The sequence below is a fragment of the Prionailurus bengalensis genome, chromosome B2, assembly GCF_016509475.1.
Source record: "Prionailurus bengalensis isolate Pbe53 chromosome B2, Fcat_Pben_1.1_paternal_pri, whole genome shotgun sequence".
In the NCBI taxonomy this organism is placed as follows: Eukaryota; Metazoa; Chordata; class Mammalia; order Carnivora; family Felidae; genus Prionailurus; species Prionailurus bengalensis.
The window spans coordinates 50947045-50963653 of record NC_057349.1 but is presented as its reverse complement, the minus strand read 5'-3'; the positions used below and the strand labels follow the sequence as shown (position 1 = coordinate 50963653).

General features: G+C 43.3%; 1 protein-coding gene across 1 annotated transcript in view; it reads right to left on the bottom strand.

Moving 5' to 3' along the window:
- The window catches only part of LRRC1 (leucine rich repeat containing 1), a 135266-nt gene that overhangs the window by 67893 nt on the left and 50764 nt on the right, over window positions 1-16609 (bottom strand). The window lies entirely within an intron of this gene.

Sequence of the window (16609 nt, the reverse complement as noted above, 5' to 3'; positions counted from 1 at the left end):
GAGAGAGAGAAAGAGAGAGAGAGAGAGAGAGGACAAGCTGGGGAGGGGCAGCGAGAGAGGGAGACACAGAATCTGAAGCAAGCAAGCTTCAGGCTCCGAGCTGTCAGCACAGAGCCTGACATGGGGCTGGAACTCACAAACCATGAGATCATGACCTGAGGTGAAGTCAGACACTTACACCAACTGAGCCACCCAGGCACCCCTAAAAAAATTTTTTTTAAATAAGCCCACTACAGTGTGATACCCAACACTGGCAACCTCAGCCAGGGCCAGGAGAGTCTGGAAGTAGAAAGGGCAGGTTGTTGACTTTTCCTTTACTTGCCACCATTGAGTTTTTATAATGACTGTATACTGCTTGTGTGTGTGTGTGTGTGTGTGTGTGTGTGTGTATTTGTTTTGTTTTGTTTTGTAATCGCAAGGTGTAAAGTAAACTTGGAAACACCATGGGTAAATACAATCACAAAAGGGTCTTGGAAGGAGGAAACTTTGTCTGTTGTCTTCAACACTTACTATGGAATAAGCAGGCTTAAAATGTCCTGAGTCTACTCTGGTCCAAGCCATAGCTAATGACCAGACTCCAGACAGAGAATATTGGTGGCTGGTTACCCCCACCTTTTGCCTTCTGGGTCTGCCTCTCGGTGGCAGCAGCAAAGCCTGCATGGCTCATTCCAATGCCAGACACCGATCAAACATGTACACATTACACCCAAAGAGTTATGAAATCTCTCCATTAATTATGTCATAGAGTCAGCTGTCCAAGACATACACCACCATCAGGATCACTCACATCCCTCACAACTGGCAGATGCAGCAGGAAACAGTGACTGCTGCTGTTTCCTCCTGGAAATGGTGATTGTTGGTGTTTTTCAAGCCTTCCTCTGATCTCTCAGAGTCAAGGGAAAAGTGTAAAAAAACAAACAACGTGTGCTATAAACCACTTTTGACATTGCTTTTGTTGTCACAGATGACCTCGCAGATGTCAAACCAATGGAAACTTTTCAGTCCACATTTATTGACCATTCCATTCCCTTTTACACTGCAGCCTTTCTGGATGTGCTCCGTGCCATTGGTCCCACCCTTGGTTAAGCTCCTGTGACTCTCCTGTTTCTCATCAGTCCTCCAATCGTGGTGCTACCAAAGGTGCTGCCTTTCTACAGCCAGTGTCTACGCCTTCATCCAGGACAACTTCACCCATTAATCTGCAGGCTTCCTCTCCATCCCATAATTCAATCCAATGATTGCCATTCTCTTGCTGGGCCTTTTCTACAACCCCAGTCAACAATACTGACAAAGCATCCTGCTGTTACTTCTCAGAATCTTACAAGGGGCCCTGCTGCTCTGCTTTCTTTTTAACAGTAATATTATGCGTGCTCATCTCCCCCTTCCAATACCATATCTACTCCCACTCCTTGAGTGACGTCATTCATGCCCATGGCTTCAACCATCACCTACACCTGGATGACTCCCAAACCTTCATCTCCTGCTAAAATTTCTCCCCTGAGCCTCAGATCCTTATATTCAGCTGCCTACTGAACATCTCTATTTAGATATCCCAAAGGCATTTCACCTTCCACATGCCCACATATAAACTCAGCTTTCCTCCTGATCTTTCTTTAATGTCTCCCATCTCTTCTGCAGTGGTGAGTGGGAGTTTATCCTCCCACTCACCCTACCCCTCCACATCCAGCAAGCCTCCCACTTGTCACCCACACACCTGTTCTGGCATCTCCTTTTCTCTTGCACCCTTCTCTGCTCTTTCTACCCTCAACATGACCTCCTGCTTCCAGGCTGCCCTCAATCAACTACACGTTCCTGCTAGTGCCAGGGTGACATGTAAGCCATTCCCCTCCTGGAAATCCTTTCAGAGGTCCCACAGAGCTTTCGAGAAAACATTCCTTAGCCATGTATACAGAACCTTCATGATCTCATCGCCATGTACTCCAGTAATATTTTGCATTTCCCAAATTCATCACGCTATTTCAGACACACACTCGTGCAATTCATCTGCCCAGAAATATCCTTCCCGAACTTCATCTCTACCTGCTACTTGTACCTCAGGGCTTGAGTGTCATCCCTCCCAGGAATGACTGAGATCCTCCCTCTCCAAGCTCCTTCAGGCATATCTCTGAGACAGGATTTTCCACACTGTCCTGGTATCACAGATGGACTTGGTCCCTTCACCGTTGTGCCCTAAATCCCTCGAGGGCCATCACTAAACCGACTTGCCATCTCTAGCTCCCCACATGTAACTTACATACCTGGTGATTGTTAAATAGTTAAGAAATGAATAAAACTTATTTTAAAACTGTTCTTGCTCCAATGTACCTTATCTTGGTGAAACATACATTCTAGCCAGGAATTCATTTTGTTGTGCTTTTCAATATGAAATATGATGCCTTTATTTAGAACATTTCTTTGAGTTTATCTCTTCCCATATAGATCCCTAACGAAGATCAGAACAGCTGGTAATACAGAAAAGAAGAATTTTAGAGATAAGATGAAATTCAGTTGGCAGCAGGGAAGGGCTCCAGACGACCAAAGCATCTGCTCAGAAAATGCCAAAGATCTACAGGGAGGACACCTCTTTGCCATTCTCCAATTAGTCAAACCCAAAGGCTGACCAGTCCACGACAAAATCCAAAGGCAGGGACCTTGGTGTAAAGGAAGCACAACAGTTAGCGTTTCTCTCTAGTTGCCAATGTGCAAAGCCCCTGAAAGGAGTGATGATTTCAAAGGTGTGTGGGGAGGCATAGGGCAAGTAGGGACTTCTTGAAGCAAATTATGATTATTTGCAATTATGATAAGGCACATGCCCATGGCATTTGACTCAACTTAGGGCTAACTTCAGACTGGCCCAGGCCCTTGCCATGCTTGGCCCCTTGGGTCTTAGCCAGCTAAACAGACCACGACACAAACGGCAGTTAGCTGAGGGAAGGAGGGTTGCCAGGACCCATGCAAGTCCCTCCAGTGGTTTGCTGCCTCCCCACTTACCACAGGCCTCCCCTGAGAGATCTGTCTCCACAGCCCCTCTGGTGTCACTCAGGAATCTCTCCCAGCTCTAGGCTGCTTTTATTTTGGACGTGTACTAAGTTACTGGCACTTGGTTCTGTCACTTTTGTCTAATTTGCTCAGATCCCCTAGTTCATCCTGACCCATCCCTCATCAGCCCAGCTGAATGGAAGAAGGGCTATTCTCAAACACTTTGCAGCACCATCAAACAAAAGTTGAACAACAAGGTTAAATACTTCAGGACATCAACTGTTTGTGTGTAATGATACTTTGATCAAGCACCTTCACAAACAAAATACATGTTAGGTAAATACAGAACTGACTGCATCACGGCACCTTAAAAGCAGTTGAGCACTTACGCTTGGTCTGCTGCTGTCCACCTTCTTTCTGTGGCTACCTCTGCAACTACATTAGGGGGTAACTGTGCCCCCTAAACACAAAAATCCTAAATCAGGTAGAAACTTCTAAACTGCTTATTCATCTCTTTCTTCACTGTCTGGTTGACTCTTAACTTATCACATCTGTCTGGAAACTCCCCTGTCTTGTCAGTTATTCAACACGGACCATCCTTTGAAATCTACAGCTTCCTGTTAGGTGTTACAGATCTGTTCGTATTTTCTCCAGAAAGATAAAAAGGTAGGAGCTATAAATTAATCTGCCTTTTAAAACATTTACATATTTAATAATAATGCTTTGGGAAACACTCACAACCCATAATAAGTGAATAAAAGCAAGAGACATGTGCTGCATAATCCCAGTTTTGTGAAACTGGTAATAAAAGGGGGAAAAAGATAAATAAAATACATTAAAAACATTATTAATGCTCATTCCTCAGTAGTAAGATAAAACACTTTTATACTGGGGAGAAAGAACCGTGATTTTAGAGTCTCACCAACCTGGGATCAAATACCAGTTCTGCTACTCACTAGCCATGTGCCCAAGAAAAAGTTTTTAATCTGAGACTCACTTTTTTTTGATTGAGTATAACTGGTGTATAACCATATTCAAGTTTCAGGTGTAGAACATAATGATTCAGTATTTATATATATTGTGAAATGATTACCATGGTAAGTCTATTTAACATCCATCACCAGATATACTTACAAAATTTTTTCATGTTATGAGAACTTTTAAGATCTACTCTCTTAACAGGGCATCTGGGGGGCTCAGTTGGTTAAGCATCTGACTCTTGATTTTGGCTCAGGCCATGATCTCATGGTTCGTGGGTGCAAGCCCCGTGTTGGGCTCCGCGCTGATGGTGCGGAGCCTCCTTGGGATTCTGTCTCGCTCTCTCTCTGCCTCTCTCTCAAAAATTAATAAATAAACAATTAAAAATTAAAAATAAAGATATACTCTCTTAGCAACTTTTAAATATGCAGTACAGGATTACTACCTGTAGTAAATGTGCTATATATTACATTCCCGTGGTTTACTTATGAGACTCGGTTGTCTCATCTGTAAAAAGAGGATACCAGGTACTGCTTGGAGAAGATTTGATGATTCAATGAGATATTATATGAGAATATGCACATGAAGTGCTTAGCCTACTGGTAGTCCAGAACAGGCACCCAATAAATACTCTAAAGATTCACACGGTTCTCTTGGTTTTCCAATAATGTGTCTTTGTGTTTGACTATTATTTAATTCTCAACAATGAACATGTGCTTTAAACAACATAAGCTACAAAAGAAATGATCCTAGTGATTCATTTCTCTACCCTTTTCAAGGTGCTTTTCTTTATCTTCTTAGGGCAAACGTAATTCATTTTACCAAGAGAGGAGGGAAGGAAGGAAGGAAGGAAGGAAGGAAGGAAGGAAGGAAGGAAGGAAGGAAGGAAGGAAGGAAGAGAAAGAAAGAAAGAAAGAAAGAAAGAAAGAAAGAAAGAAAGAAAGAAAGAAAGAAAGAAAGAAAGAAAGAAAGAAAGAAAGAAAGAAATGGAAGACCCACTGAAATTAGTGCTACTCGGTGTTCCAAAGAATTTCAAAGAGGACAAATTCGCTGGCTGCTGGAGGCATAGCTTCATATAGCGTAACACCAAAGAGATGATCCTCTGTGGGTTAATCAGGTAAGTCTTCTAGTTGCCAGCTCAGTGACAATGTGTTTGGAGAAGATCAGGCTGTGAAAGCATGTGCCATACTAAGAAAATTCACATGGGACCAAGTGATCAGCCATGCTAAAGGAACTAGGTACTAAAGGCAACTGGTCAGCCTATCCGTCACCTCTCTTCAATGTTCATATCAGAGAATTAAATGCCCATGACAGTGTTTGGTGAATATTCATATCCTGAGAAAAGAATGGGATGATCTTAACCATCCCATGGATAAAAAAGAAGGCTACACTTGCTTCCAAGGGAAGTTCGTGTTGTCTAATCTCTTTTCTTTCTAAGGTAAAATCCTATGCAGTCTTAGTTTTTGGCTTTCCTTGTTCTACACTTCTAGCAAGGCACCAATCTTATGAGATTGTGATCTTTTGTCAAAACAGCACAATTACCTTAGAAGTGTGACATAGTAGCTTATTGCGAAAGCCACACATCTTTCATTAGATGATGTTCCATTTCCAGCCTTAGAAGATTTACAAAGCACCTCCTCTCTGGGTGGGCCAATTTTAGAAGTGATTGGATTCATTCACTATGTAGATTTTTAGGAGTTTAAATGTCTTAATGATTTTTCCCTGTTTTTATCTCTGAATCCAGGGAGAACCTAGTCCCAGTATTGTCTATATCCTTTCTCTAACCCAGACAAAAAGTAATAGGCCTACCTTTATCATTTTCTAGATGCTCCAAAAATAGTTAGAAGTGCCACTCTGCTGAGTTTCTTATTTCAGCCCCACAACTAAGTACAAGTACAGTTTGGGACATAGCACTTCTTCAAGGCTCCGTTTCCTGATCATTCATTCTGCGATGCTGCTGCCCACCTCCCAGGAGTAGCGTGTGAATTAGACAAAACACAGGGGTGACGAGGTGACACAATGGCTGGACGTGGCACCTGGTGTGTAGATGGCGCCTCAGGCAGGAACCCTCCTCACCCACATCACTCCAGCCTCCAAACCCGTGGTGTCCTCGCCCCTGCCCTTCATTCTTTTTTTTTTTAATTTTATTTTTTTAATGTTTATTCATTTTTGAGACAGAGAGAGACAGAGCATGAATGGGGGAAGGTCAGAGAGAGAGAGGGAGACACAGAATCTGAAACAGGCTCCAGGCTCTGAGCTGTCAGCACAGAGCCCGACACGGGGCTTGAACTCATGGACCGCAAGATCATGACCTGAGCCGAAGTTGGACGCCCAACCGACTGAGCCACCCAGGCACCCCCCTGCCCTTCATTCTTAATCTCACAGTGCTAGCTCAGATCTCCATGACTCAATATGAGGATGATGACAGGATTAGTTATGGCAGCTAATGCTGAGTGTTCATTATGCACAAGGCACTGTTCTAAGCACTTTTCATACACAGCCTCTTTTGAGGGTCACATCTCTATGAAGTCAGGGCTATTATATCTCCATTTTACAGATGAAGAAACTGAGGCACAGGGAGGTTAAGTAGCTTGTCCAAGATGGTGATCCCTAGCTTGAAAACTGTTAATGATCCCATATTGCCTAGAGCAAGAGCTTCAAACATTCCTCAAATATAAAATTCTAATTTTCAAAATATATTTTAGTTTCTAAAAATTCAAATTAGAAAACATTACGCACACTTGCACAGATTTTATGCCAATGATTAGCAACCATGGCTATCAATTCTGTTCATCTATTCCTGGGTTTAAAATTTTTTGTGCAGAAATTGGAAGGAAAGCTACCTTGTCCTCTACTGACATGTATCTAAATTTCCCATAAATGTGTCACTCACTGGAAGGTTGTGACAGTGCAACATAATCGTGTGTGTGTGTGTGTGTGTGTGTGTGTGTGTGTGTTTACGAGGCCTGCATGTGACCAGTGACATAAAACCATACAATGGCAGCATTCAATTATTTGCCATTTGTGGTAGATGATGCTAGTGTTTCCCAACAGCCAGGTTTCTCTTCCTGTACAAATATCTAACAGCATTTCCAAGCTCCTTTCAGTTAAGTTGGGGGCATAAAATTAGCCAGTAGAACATGGATGGAAATGATGTACAGCATTTCTTGACATGATCCACACAAACTGCCCACATACAATCCCCCAATGTCTCCCCCTCCCACGAGGACCTTGGAAGCTATTAGTTGAGTGAAGATGTAATATCTTAAGAAGAAGCCTGGATCCTTGACTGTATAGAGCCTCTCACCACCCGTTTCCCTATTCTCTGTCTCCCCTGACTCCCACATCCCTCCCCCCTCCCCCGAACTGGACTGTAAGTCAAGCACTAATAAAGTTCTTCAATGTGTTGAGGACTTGAGATTTTGGCTTTTTTTTTTTTTAATCAATAGTCATCTATCTTGACTACTACATGGAGCTTAGCATTTCACCTGACAGAACAAATCCTTTACAACACAGCAGTAATCAGCTGTACAATAATGAGAAAGAATCTGATGACAACTCATATAGTTTCAGTTGTTATTCTTATGTACTGGGTGCTTCTTTGATTTTTGATAAATCTAAAAATTTTCAGTGAATATCTAAAAGACAAGCGCTGAGATATTTGCATTTCAAGGATATTTCTGACTCTGTAAATCCATAACAAACATTTGAAAAAAATCTCCAACAAGTAACAATAAACACTCAGCTGAGGAATCTACTTACTAACTCCCTCCAAATTTACAACTAAAATATGAGAATTTCTAAAGACTGCCTGATTTCAATTTCAAACCAAAAGAACACATTCTTCCTTCAAGCTTCTTTCAATCAGTTACAGTTACTGACACTCCTCTGCTGGCCCCAGCACTTTATTTATATAACAGCGTAACAGATGTTATGGGCAGTTCTTCACATATGTTTGTTGTGCCTGTACATTTACTTCCTTAAGGGATGGAAGAATAAGGCAAAGAGTCTTAGATAAATACAGTAGGTGCTCAATAAATTTTACTTGAAGTAATTACGGGCTATAGTTAATAACTATAAACATTAAAAAAAAAAAAAAGAGGCCAGGGTCCAAGCCTTTTTTCAAACTGCAAAATAATTCAGAGTCATAATTCATTATTAGCTTTGCGCAGATACCTCAGGTTGGAGACTTATTCAACACTTATAAAGCTAATTTAAAAACCAAATGATTTCTATATATAATCCTCAAGCTGCAGCTCCTCATTCACTTTCTCCTTCTTGGATCCTCCACCCCTTTCTAAGTTGTGTCTCTTCCAGCTTAATAAGCTCAGAGCACCGTTTGCATTCAGAGCAGAGTGTAGCTGTCACCATCCTGACACAGAGATGCCACCCAGCCTTTAGCTGCCCAGAGGCTCAGCGTCACTTGGCTCAAGGCACATTCACATGACAAAGTAGGTGGCCTCAAAAGCAAGATCAAAATGAAGTAATATGGCCGCTTACTTGCAATCACTTTCAGAGCTGGAAACTGTCAAAGCCATGCCTACATATATTGCTTAATTAAAAAGTGAACAGAAACTGTCATCCCACATGTTGGAGTTTTGTTTTATTTCAGGAGAAACCATTTTTTTTAAACAATTATTTTTGCTTCTCTAACTCTGCCTTAGCTCTATGTAAATCTACCATTGTTTTTGGAAAATGTGGCATCTAACACAGAGCATAGCATTTGAAGACCCAGTGAATGAAATGAAGTGGGCAGGGGATGAGGGAGGAAGGTAGACAAAGAATTCAAAGAACCTGGAACTGGGGCGCCTGGGTGGCGCAGTCGGTTAAGCGTCCGACTTCAGCCAGGTCACGATCTCGCGGTCCGGGAGTTCGAGCCCCACGTCAGGCTCTGGGCTGATGGCTCAGAGCCTGGAGCCTGCTTCCGATTCTGTGTCTCCCTCTCTCTCTGCCCCTCCCCCGTTCATGCTCTGTCTCTCTCTGTCCCAAAAATAAATAAACGTTGAAAGAACCTGGAACTAACTAAAGAGCTTGTTGACCTAAAAAATATATTCAGAGGTGTTGTTCTCAAATGCAAAAGTTATCATCTCTATTATAAACCTGCTAATTAAAAAAAAAAAAAGTCAAGAGACAAAGTTACATAAACCTACAACTTATTCAGGAGAATCACAACTTTTCTGGTAACCAAAAATTAAGCTATATTACCATAATAAATAGCAATAGTTTACTCTTCTATACATTCTGGAAAAGGAAGTACAAGGCAGGCAACCTAAGGAAACCCTTCGAGATGAGAGCAAAAAGGATTCAGATATTCTGGAGAAAAGTTAAGGGAAAAAAATGCAAAAAGTGTCAATACGGCCATCAAAAGGGATCTATAGTAACAAAGTTTAGTTTCTGTAGATTATCTGAATAAGAAAATACACAATACTCAGATTTTATTTCACTAATGAAATCACTGTACAGCAGATCTCTGTAATGGTTCATATGCAACGTAAAAAGCAAGCTCAGATTTTATTTTAAGGCAGCTAATACTGAAGGAGAAATGCTAAAAATTTGTCTGCAGCAATACTGGAATACTTCAAAGATACATGGTCATGAAGTTCTAAGCTTGTCTTTGTACTCTAAAAACACAGATGCTGAGGGGCGCCTGGGTGGCGCAGTCGGTTGAGCGTCCGACTTCAGCCAGGTCACGATCTCACAGTCCGTGAGTTCGAGCCCCGCGTCAGGCTCTGGGCTGATGGCTCAGAGCCTGGAGCCTGTTTCCGATTCTGTGTCTCCCTCTCTCTCTGCCCCTCCCCCGTTCATGCTCTGTCTCTCTCTGTCCCAAAAATAAATAAATGTTGAAAAAAAAAAAATTAAAAAAAAAAAAAAACACAGATGCTGAAAACACATTTAAACATGTGCCTGCCCTTTGGTAGTTAATATATGGTTTTCAGAGCTGTTCCTATTGATCAGAATTATTATGCAACCCTTTTGAAATTGCTCTATCTGAAGCAGATATGGGGTAACTAACGTAAGACTGTCAGTGTCCTGGTTTATTTACCTAAATTGGCATTTTAAAATGTCTGGCTGATTTTAAAAACCAATCCACACTACAAAGTGAAACTACTGGTCTGAGGATATGCAAAATTATGCACTACAAATTCTGAAAGAGTGCCAAAAACACTTGGAGCAAAGGCAATGTTCTAAGAATTTCCCTTCTGATTTAACAATGTGTAACACTAAACTGTGATGGGTTTTCAGTTTTATTTGCTAAAATATCACTGATGTTTCTATATCATCCAAAGGGGGGGGCTATTTGAAAAGTTGATTTCACCTTTTTCTGTGTCTGAAATGGTTTCTATATATCTTCACATTTCAACAATGCTCCCTGGGTGGGGGGGGAGAAACTATTTGTAGCATGCTAAGGTGACTAGAAATATCACATAAGCCTAATTTCTTTCCACCTCTGCTTTAAATTTTTTTTTTCAACGTTTATTTATTTTTGGGACAGAGAGAGACAGAGCATGAACGGGGGAGGAGCAGAGAGAGAGGGAGACACAGAATCAGAAACAGGCTCCAGGCTCTGAGCCATCAGCCCAGAGCCTGACGCGGGGCTCGAACTCCCGGACCGCGAGATCGTGACCTGGCTGAAGTTGGACGCTTAACCGACTGCGCCACCCAGGCGCCCCCCACCTCTGCTTTAAAAATAATTGTTATTATCTGGAATTAAAACATGAGAAAAAGGCAATTCTATTTTTTTCTGTATTAACCCTTCTTCCTAACAAAAGCACAGGTACAAGCTAAGACAGAGAAAGGGCTCAAGATAGGAAAGTCACAGTTCTTACAAAGGTAAAACAGCAAGCTCTGGTTTGGAAAGTGACCAGCTCTCCAGACACAAGGTAGAGTGGCCCATGGGGCCTCTCTTCGTGGGATGTCACTGGGGCCGGTATGAAGTCCAGCCACTGGGGCAGGTAACAGAGCTAAAGAGAGAGCACTAAACTTAGGCACGAATTAGGCAGTGAGAAAAGAGAGAACAATGGCTTGACTGTGGCTAGTCTGAAGTCTGCATGGGTAGAAACTGGCCTCTGCCACACTTGGGGTGTGGGTGTATGTAGTTATTACCAAAAAAAAGGCTAACTGTTCACAATTAAGTAGCAAGACTTTGAGGCACACTGGATGTATTGCTTGCCAGAAAGAGCTTTTTTCAGGGCATACTCAGAAGCACCAAGGCTTGGTGTTATACAAGGTCATTTCAGGAGGCTTCAAAACGGGCTTTGGATTTCATTACACAAACCCACAGCCACAGACCACAGACACTGATCGGCTTCTTGTGGCTGGACACAGGACAACTGACCCATGCATTTCAGCAAAGTCTGGCCTCTGGACTCTGTGGGACGAAGGCCCGTACTGTAGACAGGTTGTCTATCTGCTCACTCTGAAGTCTTGTCCTGGTGATCGTGACGATTTGTACTAAAACTATCCTTTAGGTTTTTGTTAACTCAAGTCTGCGAAGTACTTAGGCAGGGTGTGCGGACGCTGGCCGTGTTTTTCTGTGTGCCCCAGAGTGAAATAAACCCATGGGTTCTTTGGCCTGAAATGCTCATACTAATCAGTGGGACCCCTCAATGCCAGCCATCCCTGTCCACCTTCACAATGATGGCCACACTAGTAGAGCACCTGTGTTCTTTGGAATTTACCTCATTCTGTTAAATCACCTCTTCAAATCTGAGTGAGATTTATTTCTAAAGGAAGCCAACTTCTTTAAGTCACTATCACGGATAGAAACTAATAACCCCGCATACAGCAGATAAGTGTGATGATACATATAACATAGTGTTACTAAGTTCTACAGAAGGCAATCCAAAAGGAATATTGTTTTTTTTACAAAAATGCTAACTTTCTCACCATGACTCAATATTAGAAACTGCTGTTATGTGGCACCACTTAAAATCATCCCCAGCAGTACCAGTGGTATATGCCTTACACTTGGGGAAAAAATGAACTAAATGGATAATGATATAGTACTGTGATGTAAGTCAAATAACAGCACAGGCTATAAAATTCAAGTGACTAACCCTTCAGGCAGGATTCGTGATGCATTAACAAAGTCGGCCTGAGATTCCTGGATAGCAAGATAGTACCATGGGGTAATACCTTTTCTTACATATCCAGAGGTCGTGTCCCTCCAACAACTAAGGATCAGTGAGCACAGGAAACAGACATGAAGCATTTTACCACAGAAAACTGCTTCAGACCTTAAATCAGGGCCGTATGCTTTCTTTAGGCATCGTAACACCATATTCAGATACCAATTTTATACACTCCAATCATCCTTTAATCTACAGTCAGAGGAAATACCTAGTTTCTTTTACCCCCAGTTTATTTTAGTTATTGCCTGACTGAAAAAATAATCCGCTGTTAGGACATGAGAAATGTGTCACTTTCCTCGCCTCTCACCGGGTTTGTATGGAAGCAGTGCCTCGTCCCTACTCCTTCACAGGACACGGCCAAACACTGTCCATAGCCAGGTGTTGAGCAACAGAGCCAGGGCTCCCACCCAGAGTCCTGCCTGCCAACCACATCCAGCCATTTCGGGGGCAAAACTGTGCTCATCCCAAGCCTCTCTCTCCTTTTACTCCAGAACAGGTCTCCACAGCCTATATATAACCTACAAGCACCACTCTTCCTTCCTAAGCTCACTCTTCTCATTTCTAACACAATACACAATCCCCTGGACTTTGTGCCTGAAATGCCAGAGAATAAAGCCACAAAATCAGGGTTTAGAGGTCTTGGCAGTACTTGGCATAGGACACAAGCCTATAAAAACTTCTCTCCTCCTCATTTATAGATTTTTCTGGAGACAAACACAAAACTTGTCTTCTCTTCCTCACTTGAGCTAAGGAACACCAGAACACGTCTAATTTTGCTCCTGGACTGAAAGGCCAACTCGAGCTTAGGTCAGTAACAGCATCTTAGCTTTTCACCAGTAGTATCTTGAAGGTTTCCCACCTTCCATGCGAGAAGGTGCAGGGCCCACGGAACCTGAGCAAAGTGATGCTCATAACCACAGGAAGCTGCTGAAGGAACGTTAGTAGTGAGCTTGTGGATCCTGCTACTCAGCCCCTGGGGACTTCCAGCAATGCAGCATCTCAAGCCCCGGTCCAGCCCTACTGCATCAGTATCTGCAGGTTAACAAAACCCACTGCATGCTGAAGTTTGACAAGCACTGAACCAAAGACTTGTGGGGTCTGATACCAACACCCTGCCTTCCTCCATGGTCCGGCAATGCTCTCTGGAAAATCAGGAACTGAGGAAGCCAGTAAAGGTCCTACCATGACACAGAGAGCTCTGGCTGTGGACCTGCTACAATTCAGGGACTAGGGAAGGACTAAAAGGAACAGTCTCTCTGATCATGGAGGGCAGCCTCAGCAGAGCCACAGAATACTAGAGGCTCCACCAGGCCTCCAGATGTAAGCAAACCCTTACAAATGCCTGTATCCATACAAAGTAGGGGTTTTCACACGGCCTCTCAGGCTAGAGACTTCACAACCTTTATTTACCTACTCAGTTGCCTAGGAAATTCATTGTGATTTAATCTGCAAAAAAAAAAAAAAAAAGAGAGAGAGGGAACGGTGAGATTTGCCTGACCTGGAAATAGCTTAAAACCCATGTTCCTGTTGGTTAAACTAAATATGACCTTGTTCTGTTCTGTCATCTCTGTTTTTCTCACAACCTCAAAGAAAGCCTGGAACCCTGCCTGCCATCCTCCTCCACACTGTCCATCACGCCCATACATGCGCGCGCGCGCGCACACACACACACACACACACACACATTCATGCTACTGAGCCAGAGCAAGGCTCTGCCCATAGGGGAAGGGGGAGGTTAACTCCCCTCAGCACTTTTTTAATGTCTATTTATTTATTTTGAGGGAGACTGTGTGTGTGCACATTAGCTGTGGGAAAGGGGCACAGAGAGAGGGAGAAAGAATCCCAAATAGGCTCCACGCTATCAGCGCAGAGTCCGACACGGGGCTTAAACCTACAAACCATGAGATCAGGGCCTGAGCCAAAACCAAGAGTCAGATGCTTAACTGACTGAGCTACCCAGGCGCCCCTCCCCTCAGCATTTCTAAATAAGCCTGGTAAGGTGACAGCATCTGCAGGATCCTTCACAAAACTCCCAATACCTGCAGAAGGAAAGGAAACTTCATTCTGCGTCCTGACACTGACTTCCATAAAAGTCTAGTTTCTTTCATCAGTATGCTGGAAGGTATAAAGGGACACATGGGAGGAAGCATGTGGCCCTTCTTTCTAGCTAAGAATGGAAAGAAACTGCAGATGTGAAAGTGGTAGAACTTTTCTAATGCCAATTTCAAAATTGCTCTTTTGTTTCTTCAGATTGTGTGATTTCAGTGACCACTTTCCTAAGTCACTGCTTCCTTATAGAATTAATTGCCAGCGATTCTTCATAACATATAATTTCTGAGACAAGGGACAGCAGTTTCAATTACATATACTTCAATGAATTTTTAAAATTTTTTTAATGTTTATTTACTTTTGAGAGAGACTGAGACAGAATGCGAGCGGGTCAGGGGCAGAGAGAGAGGGAGACCCAGAATCCGAGGCAGGCTCCAGGCTCCGAGCTGTCAGCACAGAGCCCGACACGGGGCTTGAATTCACGAGCTCTGAGATCATGACCTGAGCCGAAATCAGATGCTCAACCAACTGAGCCACCCAGGTGCCCCTAATTTTTTTTTTTTTTTAATGTTTATTCACTTTTGAGAGAGAGAGAGTGAGCGGGAGCGAGGCAGAAGAGGGAGACCCAGAATCTGAAGCTGGCTGCAGGCTCTGTGCTGACAGCTCAGAGCCCCACACGGGGCTCAAACCCACAAACCGTGGGATCTTGACCTGAGTCCATGTCGGACACTCAACGGACTGAGCTACCCAGGCGCCCCTCAATTATATATACTTTAGATCAATGTGATATAGGATAGCTTAGCAGCAGTTCTGGCCTCAGATGCCTGCCCCATGCCACACTCAGGTGTGAGGGGAGCTGTATCTGTGCTGAGGGGTGGGGTCAAGCTTTGCACTACTTGCCACCCCTGTTTCCGGGGAGCCAAACATCAGGGTGTCCTGTGACCTACAGCTTGTAGTTTATACTTGGCCTAAAAAGATGAGTTGGAGCAACCATTCCTCACTTAGAAATGTGTCATTGGCAAACAGATGCCCCAGCAGGGTCAGAAGCCAAAAAGTGCAAGGCAAGACACCACAACAACTTGGGCCTGGAGGGGCCAGTTCCAAGAGAGCAGGTCAGCAGGGAGGGAAGAACAGAGCAGCTACCAACAGAAGCAGACACACCATAAGACAGAGGCCATGAAACTCCAAACATAGTGTCCGATGCCAGCTCCGTGCCAATGCTTTTGGAATGTTAGCTCCACCCCCATCCTTAAAATCCAATACCCTTTACCTAAGCAGATTTGGGTCCTCTGCAACCCATTCAGCCAGTCCAAAAAATAAGATTTTTTCACTTTTTCCATTACCTTCAAGATAAGAAATAATTCTCAAGAAAAATAAAAGTAGAGTCTATGTCAAGAACATATGGCCTGGCCTAAAGACAGTTTCCAATTCATGGGATCTGATAGATGACAAAAAATTAACAGCTGTTAAAAGTAGGGGGTAAAATTGTTTTTTCTTCACATTTTCAATTAAGCATTGATTACACTGCTGTCTTATGACAATGACCCACCAAAATATTCTGTACCTGAGCCTTGTGGTTTCTGTGGAAGACATGAGAATGAAAGATCCAGATCTGAGGCTCACTGAGGAGAAACTTGAAGGGAAGGGATCATCATTTGTATAAATAATTCAGAGCACGCCGGGGCCTATCCTGAGGAAGTTACACCAGAGTCTTTGCAAGAACTGAATTCCATCACTAAAGACAGGACCACTGGGAGCTGCCACTTGAACTCAAAGTAATTAATCATGTCTGCTGTCAGTGGCAGGGGCTCCGGCCCACTCCACGAGTGCTGTCGGGGCTATAATCCACAAGGTTAAACCAGGGTATCCACTTAAAAGTGAAAGGTTAAACGGGATAGAGATATCCTACTGGAATGTTCAAGAAAAAGGAAGCACTTCATCATTCCAGTGAAACCTGGTAATCAAAATAAACTCACAAAATATACCACACAAACCCCAGTGTGCAGAATCATCAGTGGCCTAATTAGGAATAATCAATCTCACGACGATGCCTGGACAGCGAGCTGCTCTGTTCACTGCAGGGAGACAGACTCTCACAGGAGCACAGCCGGACAAACCAACCTTCCCCCCGCCCCGCCCTTCCCCCTCGCCTCAGCAGCCTCAGCACTGGGCGAATGACCGCACCAACAGCTCTCAGTGTCACACTCGGTAAAATGAGGGGGCTGGGTATTATGACTGCCCAGTCCACTCTCCGGCTCTCTGAATCAGACTGAACCTACTTTGAGAAAACCATCATCTAAAAATTGTGCTATTAAACATTTTTGGTAAATACCCGTAAGCTGACTAAACTATTCAGTAATGGCATTAATTTCATCCCCAAATTTACACAGAGCTTTTCCATAACCACCGGAAAAAGCAACTCCAACAGCATTTATGCAGCTACATTTACTAAAAATTGCCCCCAGCACCAG